This window comes from Manis pentadactyla, chromosome 1 (genome assembly GCF_030020395.1).
Source record: "Manis pentadactyla isolate mManPen7 chromosome 1, mManPen7.hap1, whole genome shotgun sequence".
NCBI classification, from domain to species: domain Eukaryota; kingdom Metazoa; phylum Chordata; class Mammalia; order Pholidota; family Manidae; genus Manis; species Manis pentadactyla.
Genome location: NC_080019.1, coordinates 147,104,224 through 147,121,564, shown reverse-complemented (window position 1 = coordinate 147,121,564; position 17,341 = coordinate 147,104,224).

The following is a 17,341-nucleotide window of genomic DNA, read 5'->3' as shown; positions in this document are numbered from 1 at the left end:
AGATGTCGTTCATATACACAATGGAATATTATTTAGCCATAAGAAGAAAACAAATCCAACCATTTTCAACAACATGGATGGAGCTAGATGGTAGTACGCTCAGTGAAATAAGCCAGGCAGAGAAAGACAAGTACCAAATGTTTTCACTCATATGTGGAGTATAAGAACAAAGAAAAACTGAAGGAACAAAACAGCAGCAGAATCATAGAACCCAAGAATGGACTAACAGTTACCAAAGGAATAGGGACTGAGGAGGATGGGTGGGAAAGGAGGGAGAACAGCGGGGGGAGAAGAATGGGGGCCTTACAATTAGCATGTATAATGTGTGGCGGGGGGCATGGGGAAGGTTGTGCAACACAGAGAAGACAAGTAGTGATTCTACAACATCTTACTATGCTGGACAGTGACTAATGGGATATGTGGGGGGGACTTGGTGAAGGGGGGAGCATAGTAAATATAATGTTCCTCATGTAACTGTAAATTAATGATACCAAAAAAACGTTCCAGGCAATAGGATGTGGACATATCTTGGTGGCTGTTTTTTATCCTACCGCAATACCTAATGCTTACCCACATCCTAGTTAAACAAAGATGCTGTGATAGCAATAGGGAATGCTGAGTTTGAAGGTCAACTTGGATTTGTTTACAAAAGCCTCTGAAATGTCTATGTGTTTGGTATCATCCCATGTATAGTTATGTGAATAAGTGGCCATAGGTTTTCTTGGAAACCTGGGATAACTGTTTCTTCACTTGCTAGGGTATTGCAAAATTCTTTCTCATGGAGATTCAATTTCTCCTTTAGTCTACATGAGTTCTGGGTCTGAGATCTAGCTTATGGCTGGAATTTAAGTAACTGACTATAACTCTTCATTGTGCCTTACCTCAGTTTTCTGATGTTCCATTCTTTCAGTTATTTGATTACATATACTAAACAATATCTTCCTTGGCTGTCCATTTAACTGGCCTCTGAAAACAAAATTTTTTGGGTCTTCTTCATATACCTCAGTGGTTGAGGCCTGCCATTTCATCCCAGATATGCTTTATTGTAATTATGCCCAACTAGTATCTTACATTAAATGCCTAGCATACATCTTGTACATCCCTATCTTAAGACTCGGAATCCCACTCCTTTCTTATTAGTGTCCTGAAATTGCATAGGGATTTGTTCTGGCATACTTAGAATGGAGTTGTGTACCTAATCTTTAGCAGTGTCTGATTTTCAGAGGCAGGAGATAAGAGTCTCTTTAAGTGCTGCCAAGGAAGACCTTTAACTCCTGTGTGTTATAAATTGTGATGAACTGATCTGAACTATATTTTCTAATAAAAGCATCAATGGTAGGTGGAGCCAAGATGGTGTGAGTAGAGCAGCGGAAATCTCCTCCCCAAACCACATATATTTATGAAAATATAACAAAGACAACTCTTCCTAGAACAGAGAACAGAGGATACAGGACAACATCCAGACCACATCCACACCTGCGAGAACCCAGCGCCTTGTGAAGGGGGTAAGAGACAAGCCTCAGCCAGGTGGGACCCGAGTGCCCCTCCCCCCAGCTCCCGGCAGGAGGAGAGGAGTCGGAGCGGGGAGGGAGAGGGAGCCCAGGACTGCTGAACACCCAGACCAAGCCATCTGCACCGGAGCGCAGACACAGTGCATGCGTGAGGTGCTGGACACTAGGGAAACGGCAGCAAGACCAGTGAGCAGGTCCCTGAGGCTGGTGCCTGAGGACAAAGAAAAGCGAGTGGCGCTTTTTTTTTTAACTGGCGAGTGCTTTTTGGAAGTCTTAAAGGGACAGGGACCCCAAAATCAGATGGAAGCATCCCGGGACACTTAATCCAGAGTCAGGGAATCTGGGGATCTCTGGGCACTCTAACCTCCTGGGCAGCAGAGAGCATGGAGGGCCCTCACGGAGATAAATATCCTCCTGCCCGCTCCCCCTCCAATGCGGCTCCACCATTTTGGAGCCGCAGCCTGAGGCAGGCTACACCCACAACAACAGCAAAGATAAACTCCATAGCAGCGAGGCAGGAATCAGAAGCCCTGTCTGCACGCAGCTGCCCAGCACAAGCCACTAGAGGTCGCTGTTCTCCCAGGAGAGGAAGGCCACAAACCAACAAAAAAGGAAGTTCTTCCAGCCGTCACTCGTCCCAGCTCTGCAAACTATTCCTATCACCAAGAAAAGGCAAAATTACAGGCAAACCAAGATCACAGAGACAACACCAGAGAAGGAGACAGACCTAACCAGTCTTCCTAAAAAATAATTCAAAATAAAAATCATAAACATGCTGACAGAGCTGCAGAGAAATATGCAAGAGCTAAGGGATGAAGTCCGGAGGGAGATCACAGATGCCAGGAAGGAGATTACAGAAGTGAAACAAACTCTGGAAGGATTTATAAGCAGAATGGATAAGATGCAAGAGGCCATTGATGGAATAGAAACCAGAGAATAGGAATGCAGAGAAGCTGACATAGCGAGAGATAAAAGGATCTCCATGAATGAAACTATATTAAGAGAACTGTGTGAACAATCCAAAAGGAATGATATCCGTATTATAGGGGAACCAGAAGAAGAAGAGACATAAAAGGGGATAGAAAGTGTCTTTGAAGAAATAATTGCTGAAAACTTCCCCAAACTGGGGGAGGAAATAATCAAACAGACTACGGAAATACACAGAACTCCCAACAGAAAGGACCCAAGGAGGACAACACCAAGACACATAATAATGAAAATGGCAAAGATCAAGGACAAGGAAAGAGTTTTAAATGCAGCTAGAGAGAAAAAGGTCACCTATAAAGGAAAACTCATCAGGCTCTCATCAGACTTCTCAACAGAAACCTTACAGGCCAAAAGAGAATGGCATGATATATTTAATGCAATGAAACAGAAGGGCCTTGAACCAAGGATACTGTATCCAGCACGATTATCATTTAAATATGATGGAGGGATTAAACAATTCCCAGACAAGCAAAAGTTGAGGGAATTTGCCTCCCACAAAACACCTCTACAGGGGATCTTACAGGGACTGCTCTAGATGGGAGCACTCCTAAAAAGAGCACAGAACAAAACACCCAAATATGAAGAATGGAGGAGGAGGAATAAGAAGAGAGAGAAGAAAAGAATCTCCAGACAGTATATATAACAGCTAAATAAGCGAGCTAAGTTAGGGAGTAAGATACTAAAGAGGCTAACCTTGAACCTTTGGTAACCACGAATCTATAGCCTGCAATGGCAATAAGTACATATGTTTCAATATTCACCCTAAATATAAATGGACTGAATGCACCAATCAAAAGACACAGAGTAATAGAATGGATAAAAAAGCAAGACCCATCTATATGCTGCTTACAAGAAACTCAACTTAAACGCAAAGACATGCACAGACTAAAAGTCAAGGGATGGAAAAACATATTTCAGGCAAACAACAGAGAGAAGAAAGCAGGGGTTGCAGTACTAATATCAGACAAAATAGACTTCAAAACAAAGAAAGTAACAAGAGATAAAGAAGGACATTACATAATGATAAAGTGCTCAGTACAACAAGAGGATATAACTATTCTAAATATATATGCACTAAACACAGGAGCACCAGCATATCTGAAACAAATACTAACAGAACTAAACGGGGAAATAGACTGCAATGCATTCATTTTAGGAGACTTCAACACACCACTCACCCCAAAGGATAGATCCACCGGGCATAAAATAAGTAAGGACACGGAGGCACTGAAAAACACTGTAGAACAGATGGATCTAATAGACATCTACAGAACTCTACATCCAAAAGCAACAGGATACACATTCTTCTCAAGTGCACATGGAACATTCTCCAGAATAGACCACATACTAGCTCACAAAAAGAGCCTCAGTAAATTCCAAAATATTGAAACTTTACCAATCAACTTTTCAGACTACAAAGGTATAAAACTAGAAATAAATTCTACAAAGAAAACAAAAAGGCTCACAAACACATGGAGGCTTAACAACATGCTCCTAAATAATTAATGGATCAACGAACGAATTAAAATAGAGATCAAGGAATATATGGAAACAAATGATAACAACACAAAGCCCCAACTTCTGTGGGACGCAGTGAAAGCAGTCTTAAGAGGAAAGTATATAGTAATCCAGGCACACTTGAAGGAGGAAGAACAATCCCAAATGAATAGTTTAACATCATAATTATCGAAACTGGAAAAAGAAGAACAAATGAGACCTAAAGTCAGCAGAAGGAGGGACATAATAAAGATCAGAGAAGAAATAAACAAAATTGAGAAGAAAGAACAATAGCAAAAATCAATGAAACCAGGAGCTGGTTCTTTGAGAAAATAAACAAAAGAGAAAATCTTCTAGCCAAATTTATTAAGAGAAAAAGAGAATCAACACAAATCACCAGAATCAGAAATGAGAACTGAAAAATCACTACAGACTCCACAGAAATACAAAGAATTATTAAAGACTACTATGAAAACCTATATCCCAACAAGCTGGAAAACCTAGAAGAAATGGACAACTTCCTAGAACAATACAACCTTCCAAGACTGACCAAGGAAGAAACACAAAAGTTAAACAAACCAATTATGAGCAAAGAAATTGAAACGGTAATCAAAAAACTACCCAAGAACAAAACCCCTGGGCCGGACAGATTTACCTTGGAATTTTATCAGACACACAGAGAAGACATAATACGCATTCTCCTTAAAGTTTTCAAACAACAGAAGAGGAGGGAATACTCCCAAACTCATTCTATGAAGCCAAGATCACCCTAATAGCAAAACCAGGCAAAGACCCCCACCATAAAAGAAAATTACAGACCAATATCCCTGATGAATGTAGATGCAAAAATACTCAATAAAATATTAGCAAACCGAATTCAAAAATATTTCAAAAGGATCATACACCATGACCAGGTGGGATTCATCCCAGGGATGCAAGGGTGTTACAACATTAAAAAATCCATCAACATCATCCACTGCATCAACAAAAAGAAAGACAAAAACCACATGATCATATCCATAGATGCTGAGAAATCATTTGACATAATTCAATATCCATTCATGATAAAAACTCTCAGCAAAATGGGAATAGAGGGCAAGTACCTCAACATAATAAAGGCCATATATGATAAACCCACAGCCAACATTATACTGAACAGCGAGAAGCTGAAAGCATTTCCTCTGAGATCGGGAACAAGACAGAGATGCCCACTCTCCCCACTCTTATTTAACATAGTACTGGAGGTCCTATCCAGGGCAATCAGACAATACAATGAAATACAAGGAATCCAGATTGGTAAAGAAGAAGTTAAACTGTCACTATTTGCAGATGACATAATATTGTACATAAAAAAACCCAAAAGACTCCACTCCAAAAGTACTAGAACTGATATCGGAATACAGCAAAGTTGCAGGATACAAAATTAACACACAGAAATCAGTGGCTTTCTTATATACTAACAATGAACCAATAGAAAGATAAATCAGACAAACAACTCCATTCACAATTGCATCAAAAGAATAAAGTACCTAGGAATAAACTAACCAAAGAAGTGAAAGACCTATACCCTGAAAATTAGAAGTCACTCATAAGGAAATTAAAGGGGACACTAACAAATGGAAACTCATCCCATGCTTGTGGCTAGGAAGAATTAATATCATCAAAATGGCCATTCTGCCCAAAGCAATATACATATTTGATGCAATCCCTATCAAATTACCAGCAACATTCTTCAACGAACTGGAACAAATAGTTCAAAAATTCATATGGAAACACCAAAGACCCCGAATAGCCAAAGCAATCCTGAGAAAGAAGAATAAAGTAGGGAGGATCTCATTCCCTAACTTCAAGCTCTACTACAAAGCCATAGAAATCAAGACAATTTGGTACTGGCACAAGAACAGAGCCACAGACCAATGGAACAGATTAGAGACTCCAGACATTAACCCAAACATATATAGTCAATTAATATTTGATAAAGGAGCCATGGACATACAATGGTGAAATGACAGTCTCTTCAACAGATGGTGCTGGCAAAACTGGACAGCTACATGTAGGAGAATGAAACTGGACCATTGTCTAACCCCATACACAAAAGTAAATTCAAAATGGATCAAAGACCTGAATGGAAGTTATGAAACCATAAAACTCTTAGAAAAAAACATAGGCAAAAACCTCTTAGACATAAACATGAGTGCACTCTTCATGAATTTATCTCCCCGGGCAAGGAAAACAACAGCAAACATGAACAAGTGGGACTATATTAAGCTGAAAAGCTTCTATACAGCAAAAGACACCATCAATAGAACAAAAAGTTACCCTACAGTATGAGAGAATATATTTGTAAATGACGGATCTGAGAAAGGCTTGACGTCCAAAATATATAAAGAGCTCACCCACCTAAACAAACAAAAAACAAATAATCCAGTTAAAAAATGGTCAGAGGAACTGAACAGACAGTTCTCCAAAAAAAATACAGATGGCCAACAGACATGAAAAGATGCTCCACATCGCTAATTATCAGAGAAATGCAAATTAAAACCACAATGAGGTATCACCTCACACCAGTAAGAATGGCTATCATCCAAAAGACAAACAACAACAAATGTTGGCAAGGTTGTGGAGAAAGGGGAACCCTTCTACACTGTTGGTGGGAATGTAAATTAGGTCAACCATTGTGGAAAGCAGTACGGAGGTTCCTCAAAATGCTCAAAATAGACTTACCATTTGACCCAGAAATTCCACTCCTAGGTATTAACCCTAAGAACGCAGCACTCAAGTTTGAAAAAGACAGATGCACCCCTATGTTTATCACAGCACTATTTACAATAGCCAAGAATTGGAAGCAACATAAGTGTCCATCAGTAGATGAATGGATAAAGAATAAGTGGTACATATACACAATGGTATATTACTCAGTCATAAGAAGAGAACAGATCCTACCATTTGCAACAACATGGATGGAGCTAGAGGGTATTATGCTCAGTGAAATAAGTGAGAAAGAGAAATACCCAATGATTTCACTCATCTGTGGAATATAAGAACAAAGGAAAAACTGAAGGAACCAAATAGCAGCAGAATCACAGAACCGAAGAATGAACTAACAGGTACCGAAGAGAAAGGCACTGGAGTGGATGGGTGGGTAGGGAGGGATAAGGAAGGAGAAGAATAAAGGGGGTATTATGATTAGCATGCATAATGGGGGGGTGGGAGAAAGGGGAGGGCTGTACAACACAGAGAAGACAAGTAGTGATTCTACAACATTTAGCAATGCTGATGGACAGTGACTGTAAAGGAGTTTGTGGGGAGGACCTGGTATAGGGGAGAGCCTAGTAAACATAATATTCTTCATGTAATTGTAGATTAATGATAACAAAAAAAAAAAAAAAAGAAATAAAATGGGGATTACTCCCTGATAGGATAAAACTAACTGCAAATCAATGATTAATGCATGCTTTACTTATCCTTAATTTTGATCTTTTAAAGGGTGTCAGAGGATCAGCTATGGAAGTATACTTTTCTGATAATACTCCTTTCTCTTAAAAAAAACAAAAAAAAGCAGTTCCACTGTGTGGTGATCTCCAATAAGTTCTTCACAATGGTATGAAGGGCATATCAAAGTGTGGGCAAAGGGTTTGTTTGTGTTTATACAGAAGATCAAATCCTAATTTGGCTACCCAGAAAATGAATTAACATACGATATGAAGAAGAACTTCCAACATCAACACCCTCTGGAAGAGTCATACCAGAAGATGATCATCAAGAAACTTCAACAAAGATCCTGGTGCTGTTGCAGTTGTAGCTGCATTCATCCCACCGGTTCCTGGACTTGCCATTGGAATGAAGAAGGAGATATCTAAGCTGGCCTGTGCATATAGTAAAACAACAAATTTGACTGGATCTATACTGTCGGAACTCAACCAAGAATTAGGAGAAGTGCAAGTTGCAGCGCTCCAAAATCTTGTGACTATAGACTTTCTACTGTTAAAAGAACATATCGGATGTGAACAGTTCCCAGGAATGTGTTGTTTTAATTTGTCTGATTTTTCTCAAAGTATTCAAGTTCAGTTAGACAATATCCATCATATTATTGATAAGTTTTCACAAATGCCTAGGGTGCCTAACTGGTTTTCTTGGTTTCACTGGAGATGGCTGGTAATTGTAGGTCTGCTTTGGTTATGTAGCTGTATTCCTATTATATTAATGTGTGTACACAATTTAATTAGTAGTTTAAAACCTATACATGCTTATGTTACTCTACAAGAAGACATGTCAAAGAAATAATCGATCTTCCCATGTTTTCTTCCGTCTGCTACTTCTATAGCTTTCCTTCTTCCTTCCTAATTACAACCCTTGAGTAGATCTCATGCCTCATATCGAAATTACCGAGTATCATAATTCTTCCAAGTGGTAAAGATACCTCAAGACAAATACTGGGCATAGAAGCCACAGGGCATAAATATGCAAAGAAGTAAAAAGCTAACCTTTTCAAACAAGATTGCTTCTCTCTCACTTACCAACTTTACATTTCCCTGTATGGCCCCAGAAGATGACTGGTTAGCCAGAGACGGGTAAGATTCCTCAAGGGAGGAACAATCTAAGACAGGCACAGTAGCAGGGGGGTCATCAGGTGAGAAATTGGGGATCAACAGAGGTGAGGCTTAGAACCTCACCCCGCCTGTTTTGAGAGAAATCTTCTGCATCCGTGGATGTTTTGTTGCCCTTGTCTAGCTTGGATTAATACTTAGTCTATAGGCACACACCAGATCATCTATATTTGCCCTCTTACAGCACTAAACTATGTTTTCTACCTTTATCTTGCATCTACCTACCACTTCAGCATTTTATTAAAAAAAAAAATAATAATAATAATAATGGAGAAATGTGGGATTCACATATAAATCAAGTATAAAAATCAAACGAACAATCATATTTGACCTCATTGTTTATAGTTCATGATGCGTGATCAAAACCGAAAGTTTCTGTGATGACTGACCTTGCACTGTTCACCATGTAAGAACTTATTCAGTATGTAAGAACTTGTTCACCATGTAAGAACTTGTTTGTTATGCTTTAGAAGATTGGAGACTGTTGAGAATTAGGCTTGGGGTTGATTAATGATTGTGCATTGAGTCCCCTATACAGAATTTTATTGTTGTTAACAACCATCTGATCAATAAATATGAGAGATGTCCTCTAAAAAAACAAAAATAAAAATAAAAGCATCAATGGCGCTCAGCAAGAACAATTCCATGCTACAGTCCATATAGTTGCTATTTCCCTAAAACCTCCCAAATGTCCCAGATAATGCATCAGCTAGTGCTTTTCCTTCTATCTGTATCTCATCCCGGCTTATCCCAGTTGACAATTTAACAACATCAACTGTTCCAAAATGCCAGAGATGACCGTAGCCGACCTACCACAAGTAATAGAGTCCTTTTTTTCCACCCAGATGGTGAATAATGTGAAGAATCACATTCTTAAAGTGCGCTTTCTAGGACAGATTATAGCACCGTGTTTTAGGTCAGGTTTCCTAAAAGCAGAGCCCAGTATGGGAGGTCACCTCCAAATGAATACTTCCCCTTAGACAAAGGGGGTTCAGGAAAGCAGAACAGAGTAGAAAAGATAACACACACTCCCTATTTAGCTAAAGAACCAGGGACAGTCTGTTTCCAGGAAGAAGTACTAGAGCACAAATTGCACCAAAGAGTTAGCCTCCCTTATTTTAATTTCTCCCTTGTATTAGTTTCCTTTAGAAATAAGGGAACAAGTTTTGTACCTTCTTAATATTCATCCGTTGGCCAACTTGGTTGAGGAAAGGGAAGGACTGACCTAGCCTCTAGGGAAATGGCTCCAGTTTGGTGAAGGGCAATTCTCTGGGAAAGGTGGCTGCTGTGGGCTGTTAATGGTCAGACTCAGAGTTGCAGGGGAATGGGTACACTGGCTGGGAAAGAGGATCTGGGTGGAGCAGCAACATCCTTTTCTACATGAGATTCCACATCCATGGATTAATCTTTACTTGGAATCTCTAGAGCTGTATCACTACAGCAATTGAAGTACTTTCGGTGAACAAAAAACATTCTATGTATTCTTGTTTGGTTTCCATTCAGATAGGCTATTCACACCACAAATTACTCAGATGATTGTCAATCCCCAGCTTCACTCTGGGCTGTGAAATGCTAAAGATTAGCTTTGTTCATATTACACTGTGTGAAATGAAGATGAGGCTATTATCCTGCTATTTGAGTCATCCATAGCGAATAACCTGGGCTCCAAATTGGCTCTTCTTTCCTTACTTGAATGAATCAATTTACCTGTTTAAATTAATAAAAGCCAGCTTTCAGTTCTAGTGCACTGGTCTGTACCTGACTGGGACTGGTTTTTCTGTATGACCAAACATACAGAAAAATAGCTAAAAATCAGGTGGTTCAGATGGAGAGCATGGAACCATAATGTCCATTACAGACCAACCAAAATGATTTCAATCACTTTTCCAAGGTATTGAGTAATGAAATTGTGCTTTTATTTAATCTCTGTAGTTTCTATTCCCTTAAAGGTAGTTGATCTGATTTGACAGTATTTCCCGCATCCAGGGAAATGTGACTGCCTTTTTTTCTTTTGGGGAGTAGTAGATGCAGACTTAGATGGTGAAATCACATTAAGGCTGAATTTTCTTTAATTTTAAAGTTTAATTTGTAATTACATATTTGGCTTAAAAAATTTTAGTTTAAAATCTGGGAATTTGAATCACTGACACAAACTATCATTTAAAAAAAAAAGATTTATTATACTATTATCTTGGATGATAAAGAAAATAGTGTAATTCATAGAGCCAAGGCCTTCCCACAGGGTATTGGGCTGCAATGTCTCCATGTTCCTATTTAGTAGATTTTGTATGCAAGTAGATTTGTATTTGAATTGACATTTAGTGCTTGGAAAAAGTGATTATGTGTCCCTTACATTTTTATTTAGGAGACCAGAATTTTATTACTAAGGAAAATATCCCTTAAGCACTTTTGAAGGCTTTTTACTTTCTAGATGATAATAGGTTTATTAATAATTTGAAGCATTTATTTTATGAAGTTTTTAGTCAGAAAAATTGTTTGAAATCTATATCTGAAATCCCTTCAGGATTTTAGACTTAATATTATCTGATGAAGCCCTTTGTAATTTTCTGAAGACCTAAGAAAATGTCTTGTTTTGCACTTTTTCTAAATTGAAACTTAGTCTGAAATTTCCAGAGGAAAAAATAAAAATATTTCAGTAAGTAAATATCTACATGGCATCTTAGACCACTTTAACAAAAAAAATAAATAAAGGTTTTTGTCCTGGAGCAAAATCGTTTTTTATTTTGTTTAACTGCTTCAAACACTCAGGCTTCATCTACTTGCACAACAATGCACATTATCACAGATGTCTTTGCGAAAAGAAATCTTCCCATAGGAGATTTACTATCCCACCAACCGCACAATATTCAACTTGAAGTCCAAAACTCCAATGTGACTATATTTGGAGTCAGGGCTTTTAGGGAGGCAATTGAGGTTACATGAGGTCATAAGTCTAGGGCTCTGATCCAACAGAACTGGTATCTTTGTAAGAAGAAGAGATACCAGAGATCTCTTTCTGTGGGTAGAGAGGAAAGGCCATGTGGCAACAGAGTGAGCAATTATCTATCTGTTAACCAGGAAGAGAGCTCTCACTGAGAACTGAATTTGCCCACACAGTGATCTTGGACTTCTAGTCTATAGAATCGTGAGAAAATAAATATCTGCTTTTTAAGCCACCTAGCCTCTGGTATTTTTTATGGCAGCCTGGGTAGACTAATACAGAGATGTTTGATGACAGTACTCAAACATCAATGACTCAGACTTAATTATCTATTAGATCATTTTCTTCTTCACATTTGCTATATATTGGTAGAAAATAACCAATTCAGAGTAAAAATAGTGACTAACTTATCCTTGTTGGCATCATGCAGATACCAATAGTGACAGCTAATCTATTGATTTTGGCATGGAAAATGTACTTCTATAAATTTTGATAAGATATATTGTAGGTAGAACTAACTCCACATACACTGATTTCTCTTGCTTTCTTTCTCTATAAAGATATTTTATATTTAAAATATGCAACTGATATTTCCTGAATATTTTCTATGTATCAGAAATAGCTGATACATGGTAGGAGTATTTACACCACTGAACTTGGCAAGTATTACAAATTAGGTCTTTTCTTCCACCACACCAAGAGCCAGTAATTAAACATTTACCAGCACATCACCACTTAATATATATTCAATACCAAGCCAAAAACTATGTTAAAGTACATAAAAGCATGTGGCACTTATCCCTGAGATTTTAATCTAGAAAAGGAAATGAAACTCATATGTTTGACAAAGATACTACACAATTATTATTATGTGCTTATTATATGAAATTTTATTATGAAATATATCACAATGCAGATGGTTTTATAAAACTATTTATACTTTTAAAAACAATTATATATATATAAAGAATATGTAACCAACACAGAAGTTAAGAAAGAAAATATTTGTCACTACCTCAGAAGTCTTCCAAATGGCCCTGAATCCTCTTATGATTGTAACATTGAAAAGACCCTGAAGGATTTTAGGATTAATTTGGGGATATTAAAGAGTAAATTTCTGGTTAGAGAGATTTACACATCATATCCCACTTCCTCCTATCAAGCTCCTATCTTAAATGATCATTTTTATAGTATATTTTTTCATGACTTTTTTGCCTTTCAATCAACATTGTTTGGTCTTCCATGTTGTTGCATGTAGCTGTAGTTCGTTAATTTACACTACTATATACTAAGGAATTACTTCGGTTCATTGCTTTATTCTTTTTAAAAATTGACAAATTGACATGTAATTCACACACAATGAATTCCATCCTTTTACAGTACACAATTGTTTTCAGTATATTCACAAAGTTATGCAATCATGACCACTGTCTAATTCCAGAACATTTTCATCACCCCAAAAAAGAAAACTCATAGCTATTTGTATTCACAATCTATTGCTTCCCACCCCTCATTACACTCCAGACCCTGATGATCACTAATCTACTATGTGTCTCCACAGATTTGCTAATTTTTACATATAATATAAATGAAATCATTCAGTATGTGGCTATGTGCTGTCTGGCTTTCACTTGGTGTAATTTCTCCAAGTTCATCAATGTTGTAGCATGTATTAGTACCTTACTCCTACTTATTACCAAATAATATTGGACCGAATGGATATACTACTTTTACTTATCTATTCATCGCTTAACAAACATTTGGGTCATCTCCACTTTGACTATTATGAATAATGCTGTTATGAGAATTTGTGTATAAATTTTTGTTGGGATATGATCTCTCATTTTTCATGGGTATATATACATCTAGAATTGGAGTTACTGGGTCATGTGATGATTTTGTAAGAAAATGCCAAAATTTTCTTTTTTTCTTTTTCTGTTACTACTTTTTAAAGCTTTTTGTTTGTTTTTAAAATGACCTATTTCTGACTATTTTAAAAATATTTTTCCAGTTTTGCTGGGAAGTGCTGAAGTTTTCCAATTAGCTGTATCATTTTCCAGCCCTACCAAGAATTTGTGAGGGTTCCAATTTCTCCACATTCTTGGCAACACTTACTATGTATCTTTAATTATAGTCATTTTAGGAATATGAAGTACTATGGCAATGTGGTTTTGATTTGCATTTACATAATGCCTAATGATGTTGAGCATCTTTTCATGTGCTTATCAGCCACTTGTATATCTTCTTGGGAGAAATGTCTATTCAAATACACTGTCCACTATTAATTGGTTTATCTTTTCATTAGGTTGTAAGGTTCATCTATATATATTGTATATTTGTCCATTATCAAATATACATTTTGTAAATAAATTCTCCCATTCTGTGGGTTTTCTTTTGACTTTTTTAGTAATGTATTTTGAAGCACAAATGTTTATAACTTTGATGAAGTGTACTTTTTTCTTTTGTTACTTTTTTTTGTGGTGTCATATCTAAGAACCACTGCCTAATCCATGGTTTATGATCATGTCATTCCGTACGAATGTGCATGATTTTCTCAAGGTCTCAATGCTAGATTTCTGATGTTCATGTCAGTTTTTCTTTTCTTTCAGGCATGACAGTGTTAGAGGAACATTACATTTCCTTGACTCTTTGAAATTAGATGGGATCATAGGACAATTCTGGCCAGTGGGCTGCAGACTGAAATATGATATCATAGGCAAATTATCTCTCTGCCGTCACTATTTTGAAAGACCACTCCTCTTGAAGTCAGAGTAAAAAGATCATTGTTTCCTGGATTACTGAGTCACTGCAAGAATGACATTGACTCAAGAGGTCCTTTTACATTTCTATGTTAACTTTAAAATCACTCTGTAAATTTCCTCATAAAAGTTTGATGAATATTTGAGTAGGATGCATCGAATTGTTTTATTCCAAGAATATTTTGTAATGCTCAGTATTGAGATCTTGTACATTTTTTCTTAAAATGATTCCTAAATTTCTTTTATCTATTATAAATGATAGTTTTTAAAGCCTTCATTTTCCAATTGCTTGTTGATAATGTATAAAAATACAATTTTATTTTATCTTGCAATATTACCCTTATTAGTCTAGTAGTTGCTTTCAGACTACTTTGGATTTTTAAATTCACAATCTTGTCATCTGTTGATAAAGGTACTTTCCTTATACAATGCTTATAATTCTTGTTTCTTTTCCTTCCTGTAATGTTTTGGCTAAAATCTCCAATACAATATTAAATAAAAATACTTTGATAGGACATCTTTGTCATATTCCCTATCTTAGTAGGAAGTGTTGAATATTTTACCATTAATTTTGCTGTTAGCAATAAATTTTTCATGGATAACTTTTATCAGATTGAGGAAGTGTCCTCTTCATAGTTTGCTAAGAGTATGTATGTATGTATGTATGTGTGTGTGATTATATATGTAAATAAAGAGTGTGACAAAGAAATGTAACTTGAGAAGGACTCAACCCACAGTTACTGACTTTCAAACATAGGAAAGGAACTGTAAGCCAAGGAATATGGCAGGCCTCTAGCAGATGGGAATGACTCTCGGTTTGTAGTCAGGAAGAAAAAGAGGGCCTTAGTCCTATAACAACAAGGAACTGAATCTTCCCAAAACCCAAATTAGCAGGAAAGAATCTTTTACAACCTCCAGAAATAACTGCAGTCTGCCTATGACTTCATTTTAATCCAGTAACACCTGTTGTTCCAAACTACAGAACTGAAAGATAATAAATCTATGGTGTGTAATCAGGTACAGGGCAATATTGAAGTAATTTGTTATGGCAGCAATGGAGAACTAATTAATATATGTGTTAATAGCTATTTTCCAAATCATTAATTTCACATACTACATTGGTCATACTTTCATCTGAATTATCTGTCAATTCAAGAATTCTCTTTTCAGCTATGTCTATATACTTGTTAAAGCTATTCATTATGATTTTGTCATTATTACTTTTACCCTAGAAGCTTGATATGACTTTATTTGAATGTAACTTTAACATTCTAACTAATGTTTACAATTATTTTTATAGTTTATTTATTATAACATAGTAAGCCAACTTAACTTACCTCTTCTGGAAAATCTAATATTGAAAATTATGCAGATCTCTTTCTGTTCTCTGTTCTTTCTTGTGAATTTTTTTTCTAATGATTCCACATTTACATGCATGTGGTTTTTAAATGTGATTTGATTATTTTTAAATGTGATTTGATTATTTTTATTGGGAAACTTTTGTTCTGGTATGAAGCTATTTGTCCTTGCTTCTAGTAGCCACTTGGTGGCAATGCTAAACAGGAAAAATTTTTAATTAAATTTGCAACTTGACTTTTTGTTTTGTTTTTGGCTATGTTGATGTTGTGATTTTACAGATCTGCAGAGAGAATGGAAGATTATCTTGAATTTATTTAATCTACATAAAATAAGATCATTTGTATAAATTGTGCCCATTTCATACTTAGTATCAAGGAAATTTTTTTTTTTTTTTACCTTGACATATAGGTTAGGCATAGTTCTGATTCACAGATGCAAAAGATGCAGACTTCGGGTTCTGCATTTTATCACAGAAATTGATATTTTATTCTACAATATTGGCAAGACTCGGCGGTTTCTTTTTCTTCAAATGACCAAAATATTTTTGAAAACCATAGCTCAAATTTTCAGTTTACAGATAAACTTTGGGTAAAACTGCCTTCAGTGTTTAGCATATATATCTGGATTCTAGACTTCGTTTAGAGTTTGGCTTGATATTTATTTATGGTTTTTTTTTTAAGTATAGCTGATATACAATATTATATTGGTGTCCAGTATACAACACAGTGATATAATAATTATGTACATTATGAAATACTCACGATGATAAGTGTAGTTACCATCACCATACAAAGATATTTCCATATTATTGACTATATTCCTTATGCTATACTTTTCCTCCCTATGACTTATATTTTTATAATTGGAAGGTTGTCCCTCATTATTCCCTTTATCTTTTCCCCCATCTCTCCATTCCTTCACCCGTGACACCATCAGTTTGTTCTCCTTGTTTATGACGCTATTCTCTTTTGTTTATTTTTTTAGATACCACATATAAGTGAAATCATATGGTATTTATCTTTCTCTGTCTGACTTATTTCACTTAGCATAATACCCTCTAGGTCTATCTATGTTTTTCCAAATGGTGAGATTTCATACTTTTGAATGGCTGAGTAATATTCCACTGTATATATTTGCCACATCTTTGTCCATTCATCTATCAGTGGACACTAAGTTTGCTTCCATATCCTGGATCTTGTAAATAATGCTGCAGTAAACACAGGGATGAACAAATCTTTTCAAATTAATGATTTTGTTTTCTTCAGGTAAATTCCTAGAAGTGGAATTACTGGGTTTTATGGTGTTTCCATTTTTAATTTTGAGGGAATCTTCATACTGTTTTCCAGAGTGGCTGTACCAATTTACACTCCCATCAAAGCATAAGGGTTCCCTTTTCTCCACAGCCTACCCAACACTTGTTCTTTCTTGCCTTTCTGATATTAGCCATTCTATCTCATGTGAAGTAATTATCTCATTGTGTTTTGATGTTCATTTTCCTGATGATTAGTGACACTGAGCATCTTTTCATGTGCTTGTTAGCCATATGTATGTATGTCTTTGGAAAAAATGTCTATTCAAGTCCTCTATACATTTTTTAATTAGATTATTTGCATTGTGTTGGTTGTTTTTGTGTTATATAAATTCATTATGTATTTTGGATATTAACATCTTGTTGGATAT